At 42.7% G+C, this 27,379-nt stretch overlaps 2 protein-coding genes across 3 annotated transcripts in view; one reads left to right on the top strand and one right to left on the bottom strand.

Moving 5' to 3' along the window:
- The window catches only part of HMG20A (high mobility group 20A), a 46,777-nt gene extending 23,365 nt beyond the window's left edge, over window positions 1-23,412 (bottom strand). Inside the window, exon 1 of the mRNA XM_055002529.1 lies at window positions 23,324-23,412. The gene's annotated coding sequence lies outside the window, so the exon portion shown is untranslated. The remainder of the gene's footprint in view (window positions 1-23,323) is intronic.
- A 976-nt stretch (window positions 23,413-24,388) lies between these two features.
- The window catches only part of PEAK1 (pseudopodium enriched atypical kinase 1), a 76,747-nt gene continuing 73,756 nt past the window's right edge, over window positions 24,389-27,379 (top strand). For both annotated transcript variants that reach the window (XM_055002175.1, XM_055002177.1), the window contains exon 1: window positions 24,389-24,472. The gene's annotated coding sequence lies outside the window, so the exon portion shown is untranslated. The remainder of the gene's footprint in view (window positions 24,473-27,379) is intronic.

Genomic DNA, 27,379 nt, shown 5'->3' with positions numbered 1-27,379 from the left:
TTTAAACTTATTTTATTTAATCCATATGGCTGGGCACTGAAAGTCTGGTCCCACAAGAAGAGGTCAAATATTTGCGAACGTGCAGCTATTCCCACGGGCAGAAAAAGGAGGTGTTCTCACTGGGAAAGGATAAAATTATGCATAGGTAGGATGCCGGGTCAGAGGTCGATTTGCTAGCATTAGGCCTTCAAGAGGCTTCCTGCCAGAACCGGTCTTTTACTAGTTGTCAAAGCTGTAATCTTCTCCAAACAAAAAGTCACTGCCATGGACATCCTGGAGTTATGAAATTTCCAAGAGGCTTAAAAACTCAAAAAGGCAATGTTTTCACAGGACAAAAAGATATTCTATCAGCCTAGGTGGATGCTCAAGCAATTTGAAAGGAAAGCAAGTTCCTTGGCCAAGCCCCAGAAGTTGGTAGTTCAGATGGGAAAGTCAAGCTGACAGGCTAGCCCAAGTCACATCCTTCCTTCCTTCCTGTGTCCTTTTGTTATAATGATAAAAATCCTGAACTGCGTTCCAAAAAGGAAGCGACACCCTTGCCCAGACACTTTGGCACAGCAGAAAACTGCAGGTGTGAACGGCGGCTCGAGAACTGATACGTGCTGCCATGACGAAAAATCAGAATTTTAAAAAATTGAGCTGAACTGAGGGCTCGCTTGCTGTTTTTTTTTCCCCACCCTAAACTATTATTTCTCCCCACTCCCTCAGACTGACAGTATTATAATGTATGGAGAATTTGTATTACGGCATCAGAATTCATTACAATCCTTCGAAGCCAGAAATCTGTGCTGCCCACAGCATTATGATGTTTCCAGTTCTAATAAGACAGCATTGTTTGCTTCATGTTAATGTTAAAAACATCCTATGAGCTGTGCTGGATCAGACCAGTGGCCCATCTAGTTCAGTATTCGGTCTCACACAGTGGCCAACCAGTTACTCTGGAAGGCCAACAAAACAGAGCATAGAAGCTGTGCCTCCTACACAGGTCTTCAGAGGTTTACTGCCTCTGAACATGGAGGCTCCCTTTAGTCACCATGGTTAGTAACCACTGATAGACCCATCTTTCAGATATGTCTAATTCTCTTTTGAAACCATCTATGCCTGTGGCCATCACCACATCCTCTGGCAGTGATCAGATGCTATTAAGGTTTCTCCAGACACATGGAGCCCTTACTCTGCTGATCACTTAGCTACGGTTAAGCAACATGAAGTTTGTTTTAGGTGGGTAGCCGTGTTCACCTACAGTAGAACAGCAGGGTTTGAGTCCGGTAGCACCTTAGAGACCAACAAGGTTTCCAGGGTGTAAGCTTTTGAAAGTCAGAGCTCTCTTCTTCAGACTGTCTGAATAAGGGAGCTCTGACTCTTGAAAGCTTACAACTTGAAGTGGACTGTGGGATCAGATGCCCCAACTTATGCTGAGCTGCAAAAATATAATTTATCTATGAAAAAAAGGGGAAGGTTGAGTTAAGCACTAGTCATATAGCTCCTTGGCTTGACAACCAGTTAATGGGCTCTAGGCACATTTAACCACCATTAAAGTTCTTTAAGCCAATCAAAATCATTTGATAGTTTTAAAAATTTGACTATTTGTATTAAGATTTGCGCTCTTCTGCTTTGACATGATATCCCTTGAGTCCCATTAAGCTCCACAACTGCAAACGTCCTTGCTGCAGGCCTCATGGGAAATGGCACTTTGTTCTGCTTAAAAAGGGAATAAAACTTGGAAGTGCATTTTCACTACCCGTTCTCCAAGTAACACGTTAAACTTGCAAAAAGCTTTCAAGAAGCATTTCCCTTGGGGAGTAGCTCCGGGGTGACTACCAGAAGACAGTTTACAGGAACAGTTCAGCAGGAAAATAAAATGGTCTCCTCTGCCTCCTGTTTTGCTTGGCATAAATGGAGCTGACCACAATTGCATTGAACCTTGGTGCCACTGTCATCTGTCGCTATAGCGTTCTCCCACACACCTCAAGCTCTCGGCTCCTACAGTGGCTAGTGATGCAGGCCAAGATGCCTGCCGGTAACCATTAGGACAAAGTTGTCGTCTTATTTATACTTGCAGCATTTCATATGTGCAGTCTACAGATGCTCCTTCACTGGAAAAAAACCACAATGCAACTCCTCCTCACAGCTTTGCACACTATATGGGCAAAGAACAGGATAAACTGGATACTGAACGGGGCCGCAGCAGAATTTATGAGCAAAAATAAAACAGCTCACATTTGCGGTCCATACCAACTATGTTGGCAGCATGGACCGGTTTACAACCATGCAGATATAAACAACCAAAACATGACGGGCCAGACTGCTGATACCTGTAGAATAGGCCAAAAATGTATTTTTCGCGCAAAGGCACATTCGGGGTTTCAATGACTCTACCACTGAAAGAGATTATGAGTTCAGTGTGGGGGTGCATTGTATAACTTCCTAAGTAAAGGTGCAAGGATCCCCTGTTGTTTAACTCCGACGTTCCTTGCTGGCTGTTTCAAATCGTTGCAAGGGTTTAAATTGCTGCTTGTATGTCAAACGACTGGCATATACTGCCTTTCAAATAAGCCATAAAAACCAGCCTGAACTGCGCAGTGCTCATGAAAATTCAGCAAAATATCTGAAGAAAAGCCCTTCCTCTTTTACTTGATCAAAACCTCTACTGCCTGTTTTGATATTCTTTCAAAGGAGGCAGAATGTGGCTGCCAGATCAAAATATGCCTAAATGATTCCGCTGGGCTCTGTGCCATGAGCGTTCTTCGCAATTCAAAACAAGTAACTCCAAAGCATTTCCTGTGACCCATTTTCCCAAACTGTCGGCACCAATCTCACCCAACATGCAGATTTCCCCCCCCCCCTCCCACTCACAATCCTCACTCAGGAACAAAGATGCAGGACTGGATGCTTGTTATGATTTATACAGTGTTATCAGAGCACACCTACACGGGCAACAGTGACTCGTTATGCTTAACGTTTAACCCACTCCCATTTATATATACATTGCAATGTTTAATTCAAAAGTTTCTGGTCCTTAAGACTGCAATGGTAAGTTTGAAAATGGCCAAAAAAAATCAGGAAGCTAAACATCCAAATTCTGTCTTTTCAATGCTTCCAAGTACATATATCAATATTCACGATAAGATTTTTTTTCTTCTTCTCAACACCGTTTTAAAATAAGATCAAAGAAGATCTTATGTTGGATGCTGGGCAGCAGTCTATCTGGAGAACTGGGTTCGTTCCCCCACTCCTCTGCTTGAAGTCAGCTGGGGGACCTTGGGTCAGTCACAGCTCTCTCAGAGCTCTCTCAGCCCCACCCACCTCACAGGGTGATTGTCATGAGGATAATAACAACACACTTCGTAAACTGCTCTGAGCGGGAATTAAGTTGTCCTGAAGGGCGGTATATAAATCAAATGTTGTTATTAACTATGGCCCTCTGCCTCACAGTATTTTCACTGTGGCTCTCCATGCTGAACAAGCTGCCTTCTCTTGAATATTCTCTAGTTGTCGTGGACTTCCAGAAACCGAATCATGCTCCGGGTTTACACTTTCATTGGTGTACTAATAGCAGAGCCCTTTAAAAGTCCTTTGGTTGTAACCTTCTCACTCTACTTCAGAAGAAAAGCCAATTTAAAATATTTCTAAAGAATTCAGAACATATATTTAAAAGACTGAAGTGCTTCTCATTTGGATTCATAAAGAACTTGCAGCTAACAAACTGTTTAAACTCTCCATAAAGCCAGTGGCAGACAGCTAACCACATCTCAATCAAGTTGGAGGTTCTCTGCCACGCCAGCATCCAATGTACGTTATTCTAGATTGCCTTACAACTAGTCACAGCATTCTTCCACTTAAACATATAAAACCCATATTCCAGCTGCCACCAAGTACTATTAATCTGAAAGTCTTTTAAAAGAACTGTTAACTGATGAGCAAAATCAAAAAGAGTCCAGTAGCACCTTTAAGACTAACCAATTTTATTTTAGCATAAGCTTTCGAGAATCAAGTTCTCTTCTTCAGATGCCTGATACAGAGACTGGTCTTAAAGGTGCTACTGGACTCTTTTTGATTTTGCTACCACAGACTAACACGGCTAACTTCTCTGCATCTGTTAACTGATGGTCTCCAAAAATAGAAAAAGAAGAATGCAACATAAAACTTTATCGCAGAGTCACATCCACATAGAATCATAGGGTTGGAAGGGACTTCTAGGGTCATCTAGTCCAACCTCATGTTGCAAATCAGGTTATGTACAGGTTATATACATTAAAAAGTTTTGGCAAACAGAAGAATGATGTGAACATTCGAGCAATTATGTGTGAAAGTCAAGGGAATGTGGCAAGGTGTACACGTTATCTCCCATTTTACCAGGTGCTGATAAGCATGGGCTACATGTCTAATCGTCAGTGTAGCCAAGACAATGTGATTCATAAGGGATGCATATTTGATCAGAGGATGGTCAACTGATACATGCAATTGATAAATGGATTGGAGCGTAAGATGGGAGAATAGGGAGATGCTAGTACTTTAATTCGAAATACACTTTTTTCAGTTGAGGAAGCCACAGAAGTTGCTGCCATACAGCAAAATAGGTGATGCTCAACTGTGGATCCCACTTACAGTTTTAAAAATAATTACTCTACTTTAAGCCCTGCCTGACATCACTATACAAGACCTTTCCTCAGATACCTTCCTGTTTTCTCTCAGCCTTCCCTGTTTCCTTACTGGGGAGGCAGGAGTACTGAGCTCGGATGGGGTTACTACACAGTTAGTACTTTTGCTTTCTTGAGAAACACACACATCTAGCTTTTACAATCAATTGGCGGGCAAAAATGTATTACGAGAACCTCGTCTACCAGGATCATTTATATAATGTGTCCCCACATGAAGTCCTGTGAATTCCTCTGACCCTGACTCTCCTAGGTTATCTTGCGGCTGAAGAAACTTAACAAAGTGTACCAAACATCAGACTGAAACCTGGGCCAGCCTGACTCAGGTTGCCATGGTTTTTGTAAAGCATGAATTCAAAGTCTCCTGAGAAGCAGCAGGCCCTTTCAGAATAAGGTTTCCAAGCAACTGCACACATTGATACATGCAACAGACCTTCTAGGCAAGGCATGTGCAGTGAAAGGGTGTTAGGATATAGTCTTTGCACTGGTGCCAGAATATAATGTCAGAACAGCATTCGCCACAACATTTTTGTCTTAGGCTGGGTGGGTTGAGGGGGAGATACAGCTACAGGGACAATTACAGCCCGTATGTTCAAAATCAGAACAAATGTATCTGGCGAAATAACCACTTCTCTCACTCCCCCTCTCCCAGACCGGAAAGTGAGTCTTTACAGTGAGTCACTTGAAAAATGGAACACTCCGTGCTAGAAAGGAGACTAGAGAGACATACATGGAAGTGCAGCATTCCTCCCTGGCAAAGCTCAGAAAACCTTTGATAGGCAGGAAGAATTCCCTTCCTAGGCATGCTCTCTTCCTGAAACTTCTGCTCTCTTGTTGGCATTTTAAAGAGATCTCAACTGGGAGTGGGCACAAAAATATGCTTCTCCATTTCAAAAACCCATTAAGCTTACTTTTATGAATGACATCTGAAAGCCTATGGCTTCTGAGGATTAAAGACTGGGGCAATGGTTCCAATCTTGGGTGAAGGGTGAAAGGCAGGGAGCACCCAATCAACAAATTATTTCATCAATTCTGGCTCTAAAGTAGCATCGTCACAAACAGATTCATAACCCTCAAGATAAAATACAAATTAAAGAAAAATGTACAAAAGAATCCAATCAAACTAAACGCAGTTTGGTAAACGAAAATCACAGCCTTGAAATCTAATTAATCCCTCTCAAAGCACTGCTGTGTTTTCTTCACTAAAATGGCCAATGGCCCCAGACAATATACAACTGGGAATGACTCATGAGTTAACAACCTCATTGTTCTCTCTTTCATTATCAATTCAATCACAGCTGAATTTACCTCACTGCTTCCTGTGAGAGGCACATCCGTTTCATTTTCATGCTTCCTGATATTCCCAGACGAGAGCAATGATTCTTGCAGAGAGACAATGGGCACTCTCCTCTGACAGCAGGCAATTCTGTTGCACCTCTGCACTAGAAGTAGCTGAATGATATCCAACACACAAAGGTAGCAAAATTACCAGCCCACCCACAGAAGCTCATTCGTAGGTAATAAGCCCAGAACAATGAATCATACAGAGAAGCAGTGGGCACTTGCCTTTGTAAGAAGGTGCCCTGAGAAGTCTCTATTTCCTATAGTGAGCCGTTCAGGAATCACAGACATATGGTGCTCAACTCTATTTAATTTAAAAGTTCAACTTTAACCACTAACCAAACAAATTTTTCCAGTACAGTAAACACCATTAAACCCAAATGAAACTAACCACTCCAGATTCATGAACATTCTATATTGTTGAGAAATGGCACTCAGCCTATAACAACTAAAGAATATTATTGTTGTGTGTTCTGGAGGATACCGGTATTATACAACAATAATTTTACAAATCTGGAGGTTTCGCACAAAAAGTGCTTCTAAACAAAACCACAGTTTGACAAGACCATCATCCATGTAGCTAACAAAAAAAGTTTGCCCTGGCCCCTCAAACAGGGCAACAAAGACCCCTGTTGGAGAGCAGCAAAAGGAATACAGTAATTGCCCAACAGCTCTCTGGCAAGCCGTTTCAGGGGAGGTGAGCGACGGAATGTTTCAGATCCACTTAATCCCAGGAAAGGAATGTAAAGCTTGGAGATATTCAGAGTTTATATCAAGCCCCGACAATGCTATTAATATTCAGGCTCCAAAAGCTGCTGCCAAACATCTGCAGAGATCGCTTTCAACAATCAGCAGACCCACCACACGTCGGGGCTCCCATAATTGCCAACGTTGCAGCAGTTTCGGTGTGAAAGTAAATGGAGTGGCAAACTCTCCCTACCCTGTTTTCAGACTCAAGAACCCCTCAGTACCAGAGGGGTAAGCAGATTAAGTGGAAGGAAAATTATTAGCACTTGAAACCGTCAGTTCTAGGGCAGGAGGCAGGACAGTTACAGTCCTGCTAGTAGCTTACAAAAATGAAGAAACCATGAAGTGATCAAGAGACCATAACTAGGCATAACAATAGCCATAAAAATAGTACCACATTGGTCCAGGCTCAATCACGTCATGTAGGAATGGTATGTCCGGGGGGGGGGGTGGAGAGAAGCAACAAGATCTATCTCCCTCAAGAGCTGCAATGATAATTTACTGTATAACCTGAACAACAAAATCCCACGGCACTTTAAAAAGTGATGCCGTGGCACAAGTTTTCAAGTTCTAAAGCTCATGCAAAGCCCTTCAGTTCAGACACATGAAGTGTTACATTCAACTGGCAGAGACACAAAAAGGGTACAAGCAGGAGACGGGCAGGGGGAAGAAGGCGCGATATTACAGAGTACGGACAGAAGGCCCAGCATTCCAACAGAACCAGGTAAGTTCCATTACATCGCAGACCACAGATAAATGGCACGGCTGGTATGCACAAACTACCGTACAGCTGTTGGGCCCTGTGATGTCACTTAAACAGGAACAGAGTTGGCATCAGGGCTCATTGAAGGGCAAGTCACATTGGATAGCCTGTTGTTATAGTTGCGTTACACTGAAGGGGGTTGTCTTTAAGGAAGGATATACCCCCACACCAACCCCACAAAGTCTGTCAGAAGGAAGGGAGCTGAAAGTGAAACTGAGGGATAATCCAGGTCAGGAAATGCAAACTGACATATTGCAAGACGCCTCTTCTCTTTTCTATTGCCATTGACAATCTAGGGCCAGAAGATTTTTCTGTTGTACAATGAGATTAGTCAGGCTCCAGCAATGAAGGATTCCTCCTTACAGTACTGGTTCCAGCATACAAATATTTATAAGCAGGCAGTATTACACTCACTGCAAAATTAGAGGGGGGCATATTTTCAGTTTTTGTAATGTGTGAAGACTGACCCAAGATAAAATTCTTATAATGTAATCACGCTTCGTATCTCATTGCTTCGGCAATGGCCGCTTCAAAGAGCCAATGCCCCTCTCTAATCTTTATTCCGGACCAAACACAATTTCCCAAAATCTCTTCTTACTGCTTAACTTCCAAATTCTAGTTGTAGCGATACCAGCAAAAATAGAAGAAACTCTGAAACAGAGAAATCATTTTCCTCCTGTATTTGGGCATGTGCGCTCAATTATGCCTGCCCGAACCTTTATCTGCTTATGAGTTTCTCCCCTCGCCCAGCGTTACACAGAATTTGACACAAAGTCTAACAGACTTTTCCACCACAGACACAACATCAAGTTCTGAAAACAAGAGACATCAAGATTTACTGGGGAGAAAACAGAAAGATGTAAGTAATTGATATTATCACCCACAGAAGAACGACCTTCATTTCCTACCCTGCAACCATTTTTTGACTTTGAAAAACAGTCATCTGTTTAACTAAAGACAAAATATGTTTGAGATTATTTGGCAAAGAAGGTTGAGAACATTTCAGTGCATGCTTGAACACTTGAAGGGGTCACATTAAACACCAAAGTGACTCTGCTCTGCTCTGATTAAAACAAATACATTTATATCTATACAGTGAACAAAACTCCTTAGAACAAATATTTGTTGATGGTTTTTTTAGAACGAATGTTTCCTTAAAGCTGATAATCTCCTCTAGAGATAGAGTAACAACAACTTTCTTTTGCAAAAGAAGAAACAGAGTTTTTAAAACAAGAGAAAAAGAAGTCATCTCTGACCAACTGTGGCAGTTTCCCACAGATCTTTCACAAGGCTATTACACCCAAGGGCAACACTGCAGTATCATGACATTTGTATCATTTTTCTGAAAAAATGCTGTGAGAAAGGGCATGCTTTCAAACTTGTAACCTTTCCCTGGTTCACAGGGACTTAAAATTTTTGTCAACAGCATAAGCATCACTGATAACATGGAATTTGGTCAAAATGGAACACAAGGAATTGTCTAAATTTATGACTCACCCAAATGCTACAATGTTAGCTAAGGTTGCCCCGCAACCTTCCACCCACGACTCCTTGATCACTGTACCCGTGTGTCACTTTTTGAGGGGGGGGGGGTACTGCATCTCAGTCTGCACGGCCATTCCCTGACATGGCAAAGAAACTCAAGTTTGAGTCATGAGTAACCGATGAAAAACTTAAAAGCAAAACCCTGGCAACTTTTCACCAACTAGCAAACTTTACAAGAATTTAACAAGCAGTAGCTATTAGTCTACATTCTTTCTCTCTTTCATGGGCAGAAATGCAATACCTTGAACTGGGATCAATGAAAACTCACAAAACACCGACCTTTGACAAAATCCTTCACAAGTTTTTTTGGGAGGGTGGGGAGACAAAACAATATTGATGGTAGCAGGTATGCTGGAAGAGCAGTCTGCGTTTGAAGATGACAATTCAAGAAACCAGAGTAGACTTAGGTTAACTTCTGGGAAGCAAAGATCACTGGTTACATTGAGCTAAACTGGGAGAGCAAAGCAATGCCCACCCTCCATGAGGCAACACGTAAATGCTGGCAGTTGACAACATGACTACCTAAATGCTTTCTCTCTTATATGTAACATTGTTATTTAGGCAAACAGAGCTAGAAAGTCAACAATCTTAATTCATTTTATAAAACACATCAACCTATCAGAGATTCATGGAACACAGACACCCTGCCCCCAAAATTGTTAGGGCAGAATTTAATTAGTAACAATGTAAGGAAATGTTTGCACAACTGCTAAAGTGATATAGCTGCGCACACAGAATGAACACTATGGAGTTGGGATTTCCAAGTTACTCCAGTATAAGTTCACTGACTTCAATGGACTTAGATTGGAGCTTCTTAGACTTCATGGCATTATACTGTTAGCATAAATGCTACAACCGAAGTTATCAGCCACTGCAAAATCAGCGTGGAAGCACATCCTGAAATGTAATGTCTCAGCTCTGAGAAACCATGTAGTAGAATGGACCATTGGATACTCACTGTGAAGGGTCCTTCTCCTCTGAGGAAAGGAGGACATCTTGATGGGTGGGAATCACCCATCAAGATGTCCTCCGCCTCAGAGGGAGAATCAAAATGGCAGCCATCCTCTTGATTCCGTGTATCAGAGGCCTACATGTCTCACAAATAGCAGATTAAGTTGAAAATCTGCTCCTGCAATGTACCGTTTCAAATGTGGGGCACTCATACGGGACAGTGAGAAGAGCTCTAGCCTAGCCACCTTGTGGGCATGCTGGCTTTCTATGCATTTGGATTTGTTTAACAATCACATGGATCCCCAATCTGTAGTTGAAGTAGTGCAGTCTTGAAACCACATCATTGGCTATTTAAGAGAATTAGGCTTGAACAACTTTAGGAAGAAAAGCCAATTGTAACTAGTCTCTATTTGAACCGAACATAAAAACTGTATGTCAGCACGACGTGCCCAGAATGAGAAATGCTGAGGAGACGGACATGCTTTCTGTTATATGCTTTCCCAACATTTTCCATTTAAACACACTAAAATAACCTATTAACCAAGGCACAGCTGTTTCCACAGAAAGACGTTTTTTAAAAATTATACTGTCTCTGCATTATGATCAGATTTTGAAATCTCTGTCAAGATTGTCAATCCAAAGCAGAATTACTATGTAAAATTTGAGGAAGTCAAGAAAGACGATAAAACATCTGAATACCAAACAGTAAAGCATGAACCAAAACAGCTGAAGAGGTTTTGTGTATTTAAAAATTAAATACCTAATAATGTATTCATGGCTCAGTAAACTGCCCCTGTGTAGATCTGTCTGGTTTGTAATTAGAATCAACAAGTGTAAAATAAATATGCTGTCAGATGTAAAGCACAGTTAGCCAATGGCAGCCAGAAATCTCAGAGCAAGAATAATGAACCCATTTACACAGTTTGATCAATTGTTGGTTTGCGTATTTTCAATGGGAAATGTCTATTTTTTTTTCCTTCCCAAAAAGCCAAGGATACGACCTGGCACCAGTGCCATTTTAAATTTGCACACTTGCGCAGCCTTTCTTACAGGATACTTATAAGATAAGGCCTAAAGACATCTTTTTTTTTCTCCCAACCCTCTTTTTTCTTAAACATTGAGCCTGATGAGACTTCTGGAAAACTTGAGAGCTTGCCTACTGTTTTGAGGTTGGTCCTAATCAGGGCTCATTTCGAGGGGGTACACACAGGAACACAGTTCTGGCAGTTCCCCAAAGAGGTCACATGTCAGGCGGCCCCGCCCACCTGACTCAGCCATTTTGGGCCCGTTTCAGCCTAGATTGGGGCCGAAACGGCCCAGATCGGGTCTCTGACAGTGGTAGATCACTCTCCCGCTCATCAGCAGCCCTATCCTGACTATTTGGGGCCCCTTTTCAGCCCCTTTTTGCCATTTTGGGCCCAATTTTGGCCCTGAATGGCCAGGATTGGGTCCAAAAGAGTCAGGATAGGTGATGTCAGAGGGTGTGGCATATGCAAATGAATTACACGAATGTCACACTTCCGGTGATGGCAAAAGGTATGGCATATGCTAATGAGTTACTCCAGCTCTTTTTCTATGAAATGACCCCTGGTCCTAATAAAAGGTATTATTTGACTTTTGTTCTTGGATTCCACTTTGGACTAATGTGACTACCGGCAATCTCTTCATAGTTTTGGGGTTGTTTGTTCCTTTTAATTCGCTCACAAGTGACCCTCTCCGTATGGTCCCTTATGTATCCCTGAGTTTATGAGGGCTACTCCTTCAGCAGTTTGGTCTCGAAGATGCTAGTGGATCCGAATCTTGGTCTTCTGCTTCAGCAGACTCCACGTCAGCCAACAGCAGAACTTCTAAAGGAGGTAAAAGGCTCAAAGGCTGATGTATTCCAGTAGGAGTTCCTTTAGCAGCCAACAAGAACATGCAAGGAGGGAGAGGTTCAAGAGCCACAACCTAGTCCTCCAGAGTACGGCAATAGCAACATTAAGTAAGGGAGAAGCATCTTTGCTGCAACCAGGAGGACAACATGGATTTACTCTCCATTCCTCATCCACAGAAATCACTTTCTCTTCTGAACAGCTAGAGCAGATGAAGGGGCAGAGAAAGGGGAATGGATGGAGAGAAGGGGGAGACGATAACATGAAAGTATGTCAGCTTGCATGTATATATGGAAGACAATGACAGCACATACTATGACAATGTTTCTCCTCACACACATGCACACACACTCTTGCATTGCAGCTAATGATTAAGTGGAAACATGAACACTTGAACATATCGCTATGTTTAGTTCACACACTATAATATGTTATGGTTATAACCATACAGTTATCACCATTAGTAGTACCCATGAGGATAATATAGCTCTTTACAAAAGGTCTGTATCCAACTCCATGCCAAGGAAAAGGATTTATAATGTACAGTAATCCTCATCTACTCAGCTACTCATCAACCTCAAGGCAGAAGAGCATCTAATAAACCCCTACTGAATCCTACACACTACCTATTAAAACTAAGTATGCCACTCTATAGACAATATACTAAAACACATTTTTGAAGTGTTTGTGGTTTCCTCCAGCCTCCCACCCTCTTCCCCATTATAAGTCTTCAAACCCATTCTTTATTTGCACAACAGTACCCACAATGCTCTTCCATCTCTCAGTGGTGCATCGAAGACCTGGGGAAGAAGTTGAAAGGCTTCATATAGTCAGTTGTTTTCTATAAGCTTTGAAACCTTTCTAATAAACATATCCTTCTAATAGCTCCCTCGATAATTGCTTTGCTGGAAGAAGTGCTTAGAACAGAATTTAGGGAATTTTACGTGCAGCTATCAGATCTGTTACATAAGCTCCCAGCAACATACTTACACAAACGCACAGCACTCAAAATTCTCACTTGATGAAGCAAATGAAAAAAAAAAGGTTCAAGAATCTATTTTGGATGAAACAATACAGAAGCCTCGTCAAAGTCAACAAAATACAAGAACGCAGAGACTGCTTTACGTCAAGGGGATATGGACCTCACCATCACTGAAGCCCCAATAAACAGAGGCACGGCTTTAAAATTGGCACCTCAGCAGTTGCTGGGATAAGAAACAATGTGGTAGAATGAGCAGAAAGCCATTCAAAGCCGTCATTTGTTCCAAGCCAGTGTTTCTGGCCTCCATTTAGAAAGAGGAAAAAGCGCTCTCATCTCTCATCACTTCAAACGGTTGCTATTATTGAACATTTGTTAACAATGAAAGTAACCAGCCATTATAATCTTATTCTTTTTCTAGGTCAAGGGCATTAGGTCTTTAAAAACAGCATGCATCCCTTTCAGCTTGTAGTATGTCGACATGCACGGCAACGGCAGACATCATGACCTGGTCTGAAAATCAAGATTTTATATTTTTGCTCCCACGAGATCAACATGTAATCTTTCAAAAAACGATTAACAGTATTTAACAGTTTTTGAACCTAATATTGTTAAACAGAACAGCACTAGCACTCACAGATTTTATGCTATAGGTACAGCGTGAAGATAGCAGCCCAAGCACAGATGTCTGTGATAGAGTGCGCTCAGTGTCAGAACACAGAGCTTCTATTTGTGACTTTGAATGGGGAAAATGAGAAGGATCGTGAGGCTGCATTCATGCTGCCATGTTAGCATTGTCTCACTGTTAAAAATACAATTGGAAACACTTCTCGCTAACCACTGCAGAGTTCACTGGTATAATGTTACATCTGCTTTAGCTTCCGCTGGAAGATAAACACTGTACATTGAAGGTGGGTAGACAAGGGGAAATTGGGATGATTAATCTCAAAGCTGATATTACCTGCGTGTGGATAATATAATAGGCAGTTACTATGGCAGCAGGATCAGGGGCCACTGCTCAACGGCACAGCACCTGCTTTGCATGCAGAAGGTACCAAGTTCAATACCCGACATCTTAGGGAAAAGATTTTGGCTCATCAGGAGTTCCTAAGATGTGGCCTTCTATTTGGTCTTTACCTGCTTTTGTCTCTTCTATCATTCTAAGAGATTATAAATATTAAAATATATACCAGACAGTTCCTAATCCCAGACAACCTACATTATAGTCCTAGACAATATCCATTGTCTTGCTGGAAGAAGTGTGGCAAAACTGGTTCTTGTTTTCGTACCTGGTAGGAATGTGTAAAGTTGCAACACTTTTGGACACTAATCATGTACCATATCAATAAAATAACAGGTTACCCCATTTCCCAACCTGACCTGGATAGCCCAGGTGAGCCTGATCTCGTCAGACCTCAGAAGCTAAACAGGGTCAGCCTTGGTCAGTAATTGGATGGGAGACTTCCAATGAAGATTAGGGTTGCAGAAGCAGGCAATGGCAAACACCTCTGTTAGTCTCTTGCCATGAAAACCCCACTAGGGGTCACCACAAGTCAACTCCGACTTCAGGGCTCTCTCCACCACACCCCATTTCGCTACAGCCCAAAGTAACTGTATTGGCAGTCTCAAACAATAAAACAAGCCCTCAAATCAGAAAGTAACTCACTTATACTCCTAGCAGCAAAAAGTTGGAAGGGAGCAGGAAATCACCTACCACAACCTGGTTTAATGAAACTTGAAAAATCATGATAATAGACAAGATCTTGACACAACTGAAAAGTACAAATAATATCAATTCTTTCTCAAACTTCTTAGAAAAATGGCTCCCCTTTATTTCATATTGCAGAATCAGCAAAAGAGTATAGTGTAACACCATCAAAATTTAAAGCTACACACACAGATTTTTTTATTGTAAGTTCATTTTTAAAAAATTATCATGTCTTGTAGATTCCATTCCATTACTTTAGTTTATATTTTAGTAAACACAGAGAGACCATTCTAACTAATCAGCCAATGTGGCGTGGTGGTTAGAGTGCCCGACTGGGATCTGGGAGGCCCAGGTTTGAACCCCCACCATGTCTTGGCAGCGTGCTGGTGGTCATTGGGCCAGTCATACACTCTCAGCCTAACCTACCTCACAGGGCTGTTGAGGATAGATTGGAGAAATATAAAATGGAGAAAGGGAAATTGTTGTAAACCACTTTAGGACCCCTTTGGAAAGAACAGCAGGGTATAAATGAAATAAATTAATCAATCAATAAGATGCTTTGTTTGCAATGCCTTCTCTAAATGCAGATCTTATTTTTTGTCTCACATACACTCACATGTTAACTATGGTATTAACAACTGCTCAACATTTGTGTATTGTTGTCTTCCTCATCTCTGCACATAAACCCCTGATAGCACAAAGCCTTTACTGTCAATTGGATGTTTGCAATGGGAGTTTAATTCTTTATCAGTTTGAATGTTAATGAGCATACCATGATACCCATAACAGCCCAGTGAATGGCTAGCAAGGGGATTACTGGAATAAAGTCAAGACAGAACTCATGCAGCTAATAACTGCAGCCTACATTCATTTCAGGACTTTCTTTATGCTTCTAAATTACTTTAAAACAAACAAACAAAAATTGGATTTTTTTTTCTTCCTAGCTACATGGTCTTTGCTTTAACAGTACTGTGTTCATCTCTCTAACCATAGTCCTAATAGTTTGTTTGAAAATGGCTTTGATTTTGCTATAGGTATATAGAGGAGGTGCCTTTCAGCAAAATGTACCTTTGCACATTAAATGTGACCAAGCAAGCAAGCAAGGGAGGAAGAGAGATATTTTAAACTCAAAATAAAAAGTGTAAAGCCCTAGATATCAAGGACACACAAAGAGATGAATGAATAAGAATGTGTTTGAACTGAATTTTTTTTTCACAATGTCCACCGAGACCATTTCTGGAATCAGCCTGTGCCATTCACACTGTATATTGTAACGCCATAAGCCATCAGCCAACAAATGTTTTTTCAGAGATGGAACTATGGAAGACTGGGACAGCCTACGCATATTCCCTGAAAATATAACAAATGAAATGCCACGGAAGGTATCTAATCACTGAGTATATAGGCAGAAAAAAATATAATGGAAGTGTGGCACATCTAGTGGTATGGAGTGGAAAACCATTAACCTTATGAAGATTTTCTATAAAGCAGTAAATTAGTTTTTTTCTTCCCATTCTATCTGAAGAAGTGAAGTCTGGTCCACGAAAGCTCATATTGAAAAAAAAATTGTTAATCTTTAAGGTGCCACTGGACCGCTCTGCTTTGTCTTGTTACACTGTTCCTTCTAAAGAAGCTACTCCTCAAATGTAGCCATTAGCTTGCCAGTACCAGTGTAAAATCATGCGGCAATGAGAGGAATTTGGACAACTAACTCTTAATTGCTCAGATTAGATCACTGTACTTGCAAGGTCTGAACAACAGTTCACATGAAGAGGTATCCTGTAACTGTAGATGACACCATCTTACAATGCAATATAGCTATTGCTACATTATAAATAGTGAGGGATTTTTTCAGATTTAACTAGCCATTAGCTGACAATGTAGAAGAATCTTGTCTACTCAGAAAGTCTGTGTACTCAAACCTGCAAGCCTAAATATGAACCCAACCTTAATGCTCGATAAAAAAACACAAACAAAAAATAACTCATTAATCCAGGCTTCAGCCTCAATTGGGCAAAATGAGCCCTCTGCTTTGCCCTAGTCACCGATTCTTCTGTTCTAAGGGTGATCCACTTAACAAAATCAAGACATCAGGTTTATAAATTTATGCAAGAATGACAAGGCAATTGCTTAATTACCAGTTGCCAGTTTTCGAGTGCACAATGAATATTCAGCTTGCTCAGGAATTGCCTCTGTTCAGATATCACCTTAACTCAATGGAGATATTTCAACAGGAAAAAAAAACCTGGACTGGAATGAGAGTTCCTTGCCAGCAGGGTGTTTCTCATAGCAGCTTCTCAGTTATAACTGCACTGCCTTCTTTAGGCACCATACCAGCATTCATGACCATCACATATATTAATGTAGGATGAATGCTGACAGACTGTGAAGGAAGAAACCAGGGGGGGGGGCGGGGGTTGGAGAGCTGGAAGAGATGTATAGGATGTTCCTGGCAAATCAGTCATCACGCCGATCTGGTACAAACTGCTGCAATGTATGCCTTAAGCTGTGTGAAAAAAAAATCCACCACCTCAAATATGTGCATGCCAGCAATTTCTGGTCGTGTAATTCGAGACACATAACAGATTCACTGCAAGCACATTCAATATGTGAAAAAAAATGGCTGCCCAGATCAAAATAAGCCTCCAAATTGGTTCATGTATTTCAAAGTGCTAACTGAGGCAGCCAACAGCTGGTTCTTTCTACTTTTTTTCACCCCTGCAATAGAACTGAGGATAAAGGAGAAACATTCCATAGGAATGGGTGGTAAGGACAGAAACCAACGAGCAGGACTGGGGTCAGGGCTGGTTCTGACATTAAAAGGTTTTGCTTCCATGCATAGTTCCAACAGACAAACACAGAGCCAAGGTCCTTGCTAAATGCTGTGCAGACTCTTCCAGATTCCCTCAAGATCTGGTTCAATTGCTCAATCTATCGCAGTTTCTGTATACATTCCACTTTAAAATGTATGCAGAGCTCTGGGCCAGGGCATGTCAGTCTTTGGCTCATCTGACAGGTGGAGCTGCTCAGGTGTTATGGGAAAAGGGCCTGGAGATAGCAGCACCCTCCCCAATATCACCTGGGTGGCTATCAAGGAAGGTGGCATCACCCAGACGTGAGCTGTGGTGGGAAGGCAACCGCTCAGGAAGAACCATCTAAGAATCTCCAAGGAAGCGGAATGTTGTCTTCTTGTTACCCCGTTTATCAGTTATGCCAAACCAGCTCCCTATCAGAACAGCACAAGGGTATGGATCAACTAATTTCAGAACTTGTGTTAATGTCAATCCCTCATAAAACCATGCACATAAACCACACCGTTACTAATTTGGTTCAGATTTTCCTCTAAAGTTTTTAAGGCGAAGAGTTCCCTGTATCACAGCACTGTAATCCTTTTCTTCATAAAACCATAGATCTAAAGACGAGTTCAAGGGGGCATTCTTTCACCACATGTTTGAGACAGGATTCTCACAATGTTTTATTAATGCCATATTTATTTCAGAGTGACCTAGAGCATTCTCACAAACAGCCACATATTTTTAAAAACACTACTCTAGCCTATAGAGGTTAAATAGAAAATATAACCTTTTAAGCTTTGGGGGGGGGGTTCCCATTGCCACCAGTACCACCACTTTCCTTATTACCCTATTTGATAAGGTTGCCCAAATCTGTCAGGCAAACAGAAACGGCAAATAAAATTAGTCTAGTATTTAGTCATATCATGCTAAAAACGGCAAATCGTGTCTAAACAGCTTTATGAAACCAGAAACTGACATACCACTGGGGACCTAAGGATTTGAAAGGAAGCCAAGGGAAGTAGTAAGACAAGTAAGTTATCTAAACTGGGGACGTGTGCAAAAAATAAATTCCCACTACTGGGGCAGATAATTTTTTTAAAGCTTCAGTATCCAATGCTAGCATTCGATTAGATTTGATGAAAGCTACTGAACTCTTGTTCTCCGCTCTCTGACTGACTTCAGTTCTGCAATCTCAGTTTCCAGAACTTGGATGGCCCAACAGAGATGACAGGTTCAATAACTTCACACCAAACTTGAAAAGGGAAAAGTCCTTTGAAAAATTTGCTATATTACAGTACAGGGGATGCTGACTGACAGTACACTTGTGTCTGACGGTTACAGGGATATCAAGACAAGGAGGAGGTAAGATTCACAGAAAGCTTTAAAGGTCGGTTCTTGGAAAACAGTATTAAAAATCTAAACACATGTTTTTAAGAGTATTTGTTGCAAGTACTTTTATTATCTCATAATAACTTCAGATAAAGGTGCTCTTGAGGATTATCATGTGCTGTGCAGTCCTAAACATGCATTCTCCCTCCCATCTTCCACACACCTGAATGGCACACCAGGCTTCTCTGCACTTTCACCCAGTTGCCACCCAAGAATCAAAACCAACTACAACGCTAACAGCGTGTGACTTCTGGGGAGTAAACTCATTCATTCCTGTAGGCTTTCCCACAAAGCATAAACTCAAGCATTTTCCAGAGGCAGTGCAAAACACTGGATGTGTTGTCCAACCTATGCACCTGTGGGCAGATTTAGTAATACTCAGACAATACAAAGAACACATGGGAGATCTTTTTTCCTACACAAAGCAAAACAGTGCGACTGACTGCATTAAAGCAGCAGTTTGGACAGATAGTTAGGATACCAAAGCATGAATCAGAAACAAAAAAGGTGGTGGGGGGAGAGACTTCAGCTTTTAAAGTTGTAATAAATGAGCTCAATTCAGTGCTTTTATAAATCATTGAAAAAGCCGCTTGTTCTCTTTCTTTTTATCTCTGCTGCTGCTTATGGCTCTACCTTTCTTCTGATGAGCAAATGCTAGCAATGAAGGGCAGAGGACATACGCTGCAAGGGGAGAAGCTTGTTCACGCTGAGTTCCTAATTACATCACTCTCCCTAGTAGGGCAGAAGCCAAAGGAGAGGAGAAATCCACCGGACTGCATTTCCATCCCCTTCTAGTCAAGTCAGTTATGAGAAACTTTGCACTTTTTCTTGTTTTTAAAAGAGCTACACAAGGACCTCTATGGCTATCTACCCATCCTCTCATATACTAATTTCTGTTGAATTTAAATACTATTAAAAATTCACTCCTGGGATATAAGGAAGAATGTGTCACTTGTAATAATGCACTATGCAACACGTGCTCATTAAAGTCAAAGAAGAGAGGTATATGATACTGCACCTGACTTTGGCTTTCCTAGGCTCAGACTGAAGAACTGTGGAATGCTGAATAATCAATTTGATCAGGGCCACAAGTCCCAAAATTATTGTGCAGAGTATACCAGCAGTGGCTGAACTTCTGAACAAGCCAGTAGCAAGTCAAGTCCCACATATGGCAGTATGGAAGCAACTACAACAACTTCCCACCTGTTCAACCACGTAGTAGAAACAATGTGGGAGACACCAGTGGGAGCCCAAGCCTTGTACTCTGCCACAGCCAGGCCTTCCTGCTCCTGTCCAGGTCTGCTAAACACTTGCCCTGTCTGTGCAGCCTGTCTTGCAGACTGGCCACCACTAATGTACAGCACTACCACCCCTAAACGCTGAAAAACCACTGTAGACATACAGCCGAACAAACACTTGACTGAGGAAGGCACAATGCTTAGTTTGCAAGTGAGATTTAGGGAATTTGCAAGCTTTTGACAAGGAAAAAAAGATTAATGTTATTAAACTCATCTTTTCTCACTACATACAAGGCTTTCTAATCACAAGTCTTACAGATTTGCACTCTCAAATTAACCACGCCAATTTCAAATGAGGCATACACATAGTAAAGCTTCACCGCTGCTTGGTAGCAAAGGGAGGAAAAACCTACCCAAATCCCCTCCCCATAAAGCCTTCCCCTTCTGTGTTTACTGGACTCCAGCCACAGTCTGAAGGAACATTATGCAGCCACCTTGCTGAAGCTAAGCAGGTCTCCCCCCAGGATGGGAGCTATCTGGGACCCCAATGTGCAGAACTCTTGAGTTCCCCAAGAAAAAGAAGTAATGACATAAATGCAAAAAAGCTGAAGGTTATTTATAAGCCTACTGCATCCAGTGAATCAAAGGGAGCAGAACTAGAAAGATGAGTATGCTTTTTAAGGAGACATCAGTTAAGTTTTAGAGAGCTGCCATCTCTCCAAAATAAGGATCACACAGAAATCTTGAAAGCCAAGGTTCTCCTTCATGCACAATTTCTCCTTTGGGGGGGAATAAGAAGTTTGGCATCTGAGTCAGATGATCTGACTGGTGAGAGAGATACCGAGAACAGCAAGTTTAGAGCCCACAGAAATTGGGGGGGGGGGTGTCAACAACTGTCGAATTTTCCTGTTAATCCAAATGCACTCTTCAAGGATTCTATAAACCCTTTGAGGCTTCAATGGGTCATATTCCTCCATCTCCACCCACCCACCCCCACCCCAACTGCTCTCATATTTCCCAGGATAAGCAACATGCTCCATATCCATCAGATTGGGGGGGGGTATTAATTTACAAACTAACACTATTTTGCATACATAGTGACTCAACTGCTTATGTAGAAAACTCTTTGACAGATGGGTTCATTTCTTTTACCACATATACTCAACCATTACTATTAAAGGGAAGAAGTTAAAGAAGAGTGAGAAACAACTCTGAAATTTGCCCCCCCCCCCAAAAAACACACCCAAAACACACTTAAGGACTTGAATAAACCAATTTCTCGTTTTTCTTCTGGACTGTTGGGAGTTATTTTTCCTTGACCTATCAACAGCTTTTTACATCGCAGGCTATCTGGAGCACACGATTGTTTTTTAATTTGCCATATACTTGGGAATACACTCTCCAAGTATAACGTACCTTTTCTGTGAGACGCCTAGTTTTGTCGTTGTCATGAAGCTATTGATCTTATGTTTTTATTCAGCTTCTCAGCCAAAATGAGTTCCCCTGAGCAATTCACAAGAGATTAATCTATTTCCTTCCTTTGTATGTGATCGTTCTCCCCACTGAGGACCTAAAGCAGCTGACATCATTCTCTTCGCCTCCATTTCATCCTCACAACAACCCCACGGGGTAGGTTAGGCTGGAAGGGTGTGACTGGCCTAAGATCAACCAGCAAGCTTCCATGACCGAGTAGGGGATTTAAACCGGACTCTTACGGTTCCAACACTCCCACTACCCCTCACTGGTTCATAGGAACTTAACACACACACAAAAATTGTATTACAATTTAACCCAAATGTTCTAGAGGTGGTAAGTTCAAGACTGAGAGTATAATCAGACTAGAAGTCCATATTTACCATCAATCTCTCTCACAGTTGCGGTGGAGGGCAAACAGAGTACAACACTCAATGGCTTCTCAGCACACACATGGAGGTTTCATTTAAGCACCTTGGGTAGCAGTCATTGAGGGTCCTGTCTCCCCATGAATCTGTCTAATCCCCTTTTAAAGCCATCTATACTTGTGGCCATCACTACATCCTCCGGTGGCAAAGTTCACAGCCTAATGACTCTATTAATGAAAAAGGAGACCCAAGCATGATGGCATAACTATTCGGTATTTATTTCCTTCATTTATATCCAGCCTTTTTCTCCAAAGAGGAACGAAAGCGGCTTACATCATTCTTCTCTCTATTTTATTCGGACAAACCACCCTGTCAGGTAGCTTAGGCTGAAATTGTGTAACTGGCCCAAGGTCACCCAGCGAGCTTCAGTGGCAGAATGGGAGATTCATAACCTGAGTTTCCAAGATCCTAGTCCAGCACTTTTACCATTACCCCACATTCACTCTCTTATCATAGAAGAGCAAGATTCGGGTCCAGTAGCACCTAAAGACCAACTAGATTTCCAGAGTATGAGCTTTCAAGAGCCAAAGCTCCTTTCTTCAGAAACATTTAGAAAGTGGAAGTATGTAGGGTTTTATCCAGCCAGAAGGTAAAAAACTGGATAAAACCCTACACACTTCCACTCATACCCTGGAAATCTACTTGGTCTTCAAGGAGCTACTGGACCCGAATCTTGCTCTTCTACTGCAGACTAACATGGCTACCCATCTGAAACTCTCTCATAATATATCTATGCAACTATAATAAAAGCAATTTTTTTTTGCCTGTCAAATCTAATGATCCTCAAGGGCCAATGTGGTGCAAAGGTTCGGGTGTGGGGCTAGCGCTGCAATCCCATTAAGACTGCACTTGTTCGTACTGTATAATCCACCTTGAGTCTCAGTGAGAAAGGCGGACTATAAATAAAATAAATAATAAAAAACAATATTAATAAAGTAATAGCAAAAATATTAATAGTCATTATAACAATAGTAATAGTGATGGTAACAGTAGTAATAACAACAACATTCGATTCTCTTAAGACCGCTCAGAGCGGTTTACAAAATGTGTTACTAGTGTTACGGTACTCGTAGTAATAATAAAGTTCAATGGGTCAGCTCCATCTTTTCTCAACCCAACAAGGTTGTGAGGAGGAAAAAGCGGGTAGGGGCACGCACCTCCCCTCCTGAAAGCCTGAGGGGAAGGGGAGGCTAAAGGAGGATGGGTTTGCTGGACAATCAATAGGCCTGGCGGGGAGATGCTTGAGGCAGGCGCCATTCTCTCAGGCGGGAGGACAGGCCTCCCTGCCACCCCCCAGGGACGACCCATCTCCTCCAGTCAGGGCTTCCAGCACCGCCCCCCCCCCTCAACGATTCCCACACATATGAAGTCTGTGCCCCTTTATTTGAATGGGGAGGGGGCTGCATGTTCCCACCCCCACCCCGGGCCACAACTGACCTGTCACAGGGGAGGGGGCTTCCCCAGAGACTTCTGCCCCTTCACCCCCACTCCGCCTCCTTCATCCTCGCTCGCGTCTTCCCCCTCCCCCTCACTCACCCACGGACGCATCACGGCCCCATGCCCCCCCCCGGCCCATATCCCTCCGCTTGCTCCTTCCCCGTTACGAAGCCTTCCGCAGCTCCTCTTGGGCGACATCTCCCTCCCGCCACCTTCTCATTACAGAATATGGACCAAAGTGGATGGGGCAGGGGTGAAAAAGTTCGTTAAAACCGGGGGTACTATTTTTGTCTCAACTTCTGCGGAAGAATCTTCGTATCTCGTTTCAGAACGAACGTAAGCCGTTAACGTCCGTCACCGCGAGGCATGCTGGGGAGGGTAGTCAAAACGGGGGCCCGGCGGGTTTCAAATCGCCTCGCCACCTCCTCGCGGCATCGGCGCGCGTGCGCGCAGCCGAGCCACGCCCCTTTCCCCGTCTCCCTCATTTAATAACATTAATAATAATATTCGATTTATATGCCGTCCTACAGGACAACTTTGCGCTCATTTTACAGCGGTTTACCAATTGCGTCCGAAATGTAACCTAGTCTCCCCCTCCTCCCTCCAATCTCATTGCCTGAGAGAGCGAGCGACAGTTGGGGATCCGAGGTGCGCGCGCACGCGCCGAAATCTCGCCTGTCCTTTCTTTCCGTCTGCTCGCCTGAGCGAGCGAACGACAGATGGAATCTGAGGTGCGCGCGCACCTCGCCCGAAACTTTCCTCTCCTCTCCCCGCCCCTCCTTTTCAGGCTCGCGTTGGCTGAGCGAGCGACGGTTGAAATGAGAGAGATGCGCGCGCATCTCGCCCGAACCTTTCGCTCCTCTCTTTCCCCCTCCCCTTTCCCAGCCTCGCGCTGAGCCCGTCTGGCTGCCCGGCTGAGCGAGTGACGGTGGGTGTCTCGCGCGTGGGAGGGAGGGAGTGGGCGGGGCGAGCGGAGTGGGCGGGGCCCGGGAGGCCGGTTAGTCAGTCAGCGGGCGAGTTGCTGTGCGTGAGGCAAAGTTAGTCAGTCGGGGAGGCGGGCGAGGGAGCGAGCGGACGGGCTGCATTTCCTCCGACGGAGAAGTAGCGGAAAGAAATATATATATTTTCCTTCTCCCTCGCATCGTTGAGGTAAAAATATTTAAATTTTAAAAGGGAGGGGGGTAGGGGCGGTTTAAACCAGCAGGCCTGAGGAGTGTGACTGAAGCGAGGGGGGCAGTTTAAAGGGGGAGGTGAGTGAGAAGAAGGGGCGGGGCTTGGAGGGTAGGTGGGGGAGGGGATGACCTGACCCCCCGGGGGGGGGTCTCCAGCTCGACTTCCTGTCGTGAAGGGACGGGGGCGGGCGGTGAGACGCTGGTTGACAACATCGCCAGCAAAAACTTTCCCCGCGCGGCCCCTTTCCTAACTTGGATTGCCGACTTTTAATCACTATTATTTTGTGCGTGTTTCATTGTGACTACGGCTTGTTGCTTTTTAGTAGCCTTCTGAGCTGCTTTTTGTGGGCCTAGTGGCAGGTAGGAGTGGGTCAAGTGCCAATCACTGGAAGAAGCCCCTTAAAAAGCTGCTCTCCCATGCCCTCGGATAATTGTGTGTGTGTGGTGTGTGTTTTCATTCCTCTCTTGCTGTCTCTTTTTTTGGTGTGAAGATAATTTCAGGTGGGTACCCATGATGGTCTGCAGTAGAAGAGCAAGATTGGGGGGTCCAGTAGCACCTTAAAGACCAAGGAGACTTACAGAGTATGAGATTTCGAGAGTCGGAGCTCCCTTCAGATACATTTAGAAGGTTTACCTTCTGGCTAGGTAAAACCCTACTTACTGCCATCTCTAAATGTATCTGAAGAAGAGAGGTTTGACTCTCAAAAGCTCACACTCTGAAAATTTAGTTGGTCTAAGGTGCTACCTTTTGTGGGAGGGTGTATTTTCATTTCTTTCGCTCTTTTTCTCTCCCTCTAAGGTCTGCTGACTTATGAAGACAAAGGGATTTCCTCCCCTGTTAGGTAGAGAGGGGAGGGGAAGTATTGCAAAGAAATGGACTGGAAGACAACTTTGCAACTAATACTTCCTTCACTCTGTTTTTATAAGCAGTTCTGGAAAAGTGGGGTGGGGGAGAAAAGGTGCATTGAGCAAAGACATGCCACTCTCCCATTATTTGCATCCTTAGCACAGGGCTTTGTCACCTGCCTTCAGTTTGCCTCTGCCAGCTCGCTGATGCTCCCGAAGGGCTGATGCCACATAGTTTTAAGGGAGCTGGTTTGCAGCAGATCCTGGAAAATAGTGCCAGGGTTGAAACCTTCCATGTCTCCATAAAATCCTTGTTGTTGATGGGAAGGCTGAAGTGATTTTCATTCTTTTAAACAACCCCCCCCCTCTCCTTTTGCCTGGAAATCTTGGACTTAAATGATCTTTTTTCCCTTTTGTCTTCTCTGCAAGGAAAGGAAAATTACTCTGGCAGTCCCAGTCTGGGACTTCTAGACCTTCAAGTTGTAGTCTCTGTTTCCATATAGGGAAAGCTGCATAGCAAACAGAACAGAGTATTGTTGTGGAAGGAGAGCTCTCTCTGTGTCTTCACCCCCCAAGTCACTTCCAGCCCCTGCTTCTTAAAATGCCAGTGTATTCTCAGTTGTATCTATTATTTTAAACTTTTGTCGGTTTCCTTCCTTTTGTTGTGTTTTGCTTTGGGGTGGTTTGTGGAAGACAGGGGAAAACTTCAGCATCTGCTTTGAATGTTGGAGTGTTTATATAATTGGCTGGCATTTGACATGGCAATTGTATTCTTGGATGGCTTTTTGAACAAAAGATTTTGTTGGGTACATCTCCCTGATGCAGAGGCTGCTGTTTACATTTTATCTGCTTCCTTTTGAGGAAGCCAGCTGTCATAATTGGGACTGTCTCACACTTGGTAGAGCTGGTGCTGTGTAGCAGTTAAGAGCTGGCAGTCTCTAGTTCAGTTATTTCCTTGGCTATCCTGATATCTGATTGTGTAGCTGAAGACAAGCCAATGTCAACCTCAAACCACTACCAATAATATGGGTTAGTGATACTGAATTGTTACTGAAATTAATAAGAGAAAACAATTTGAACACAAGAAAAAGTTACATATGTACTCAATAAGTTTATTATTTTTACATCTGAATTCTTAGTACTGCGGAAGAGCTTATTATACAGGGTATGTTGAATGAAAGCAAGAAATGGTTGGGGCCATCCTATCTCAAAGACTTTCCTTCTCTTCCCTCCATCAAGTACAATATCTTATTGTACACTAAAGAATCAGCTAGCTATGCCTTCCAGAATAGATAGTCCCCAAGGGCACATCAACAGTAATTGTTCTCTGTTCCTGAAGGCTAGATTAACTACAAAGTAACCAAGAGAACGTGGGTTCCCACTGGATGCAACTCTCTGTGAGATCATTATGAGTTCCAGTGTTCAAGGTGTGCCCACCCTGCTTCTTGTGCTACATGCCTTTGGATGAGAACAGAAAGATATCAGAATGTAAGGGAACAGTAGCAAGAAGCACAGAATAAAGGAGAATGTAAATTAGATGACCCAGTCACCCCAGTTTTTCCCCCCACGTACGTGTGTGTCTTTTTTCTCAAGTATGGTAATTTTAATTTGGTGAGGATTTATTGGATTTTCACCATATGCTTTGGAAAAGTGTGTTTCTTAGATATAAGGATGAAAATCTTTAGCTGTGTGCATAATGACAAAGTTTTGATATATTTTAAAAATTCAGTTGCCTATTTTACAATAGATATGTGAAATTAGAGCATTGACAGACTGAATAGCTTGACTGGTTTTTTTAAGTTACTCATTAGATCCCCCCCCCCAACCATGTTGGCTTAAGAATGCATATCTGTTGATGAGTTATGCAGATCACTACCCGTCTTGGCAAAAGTTTGATCTCCTGTGTGCATGTTTCAGAAAAACCTCATTTGTTCTCTACAACACAAAAATGTTAGAAATGAATTATCCATGAAGGCAAACTTTCCACAAGTGTTCCTACACCCATTTCTTGATGAGTTTTCCTTATTGTCATGGAAAA

This window comes from Eublepharis macularius, chromosome 18 (genome assembly GCF_028583425.1).
Source record: "Eublepharis macularius isolate TG4126 chromosome 18, MPM_Emac_v1.0, whole genome shotgun sequence".
Classification (NCBI taxonomy): Eukaryota; Metazoa; Chordata; class Lepidosauria; order Squamata; family Eublepharidae; genus Eublepharis; species Eublepharis macularius.
This window is presented reverse-complemented; position numbering and strand designations above follow the sequence as displayed.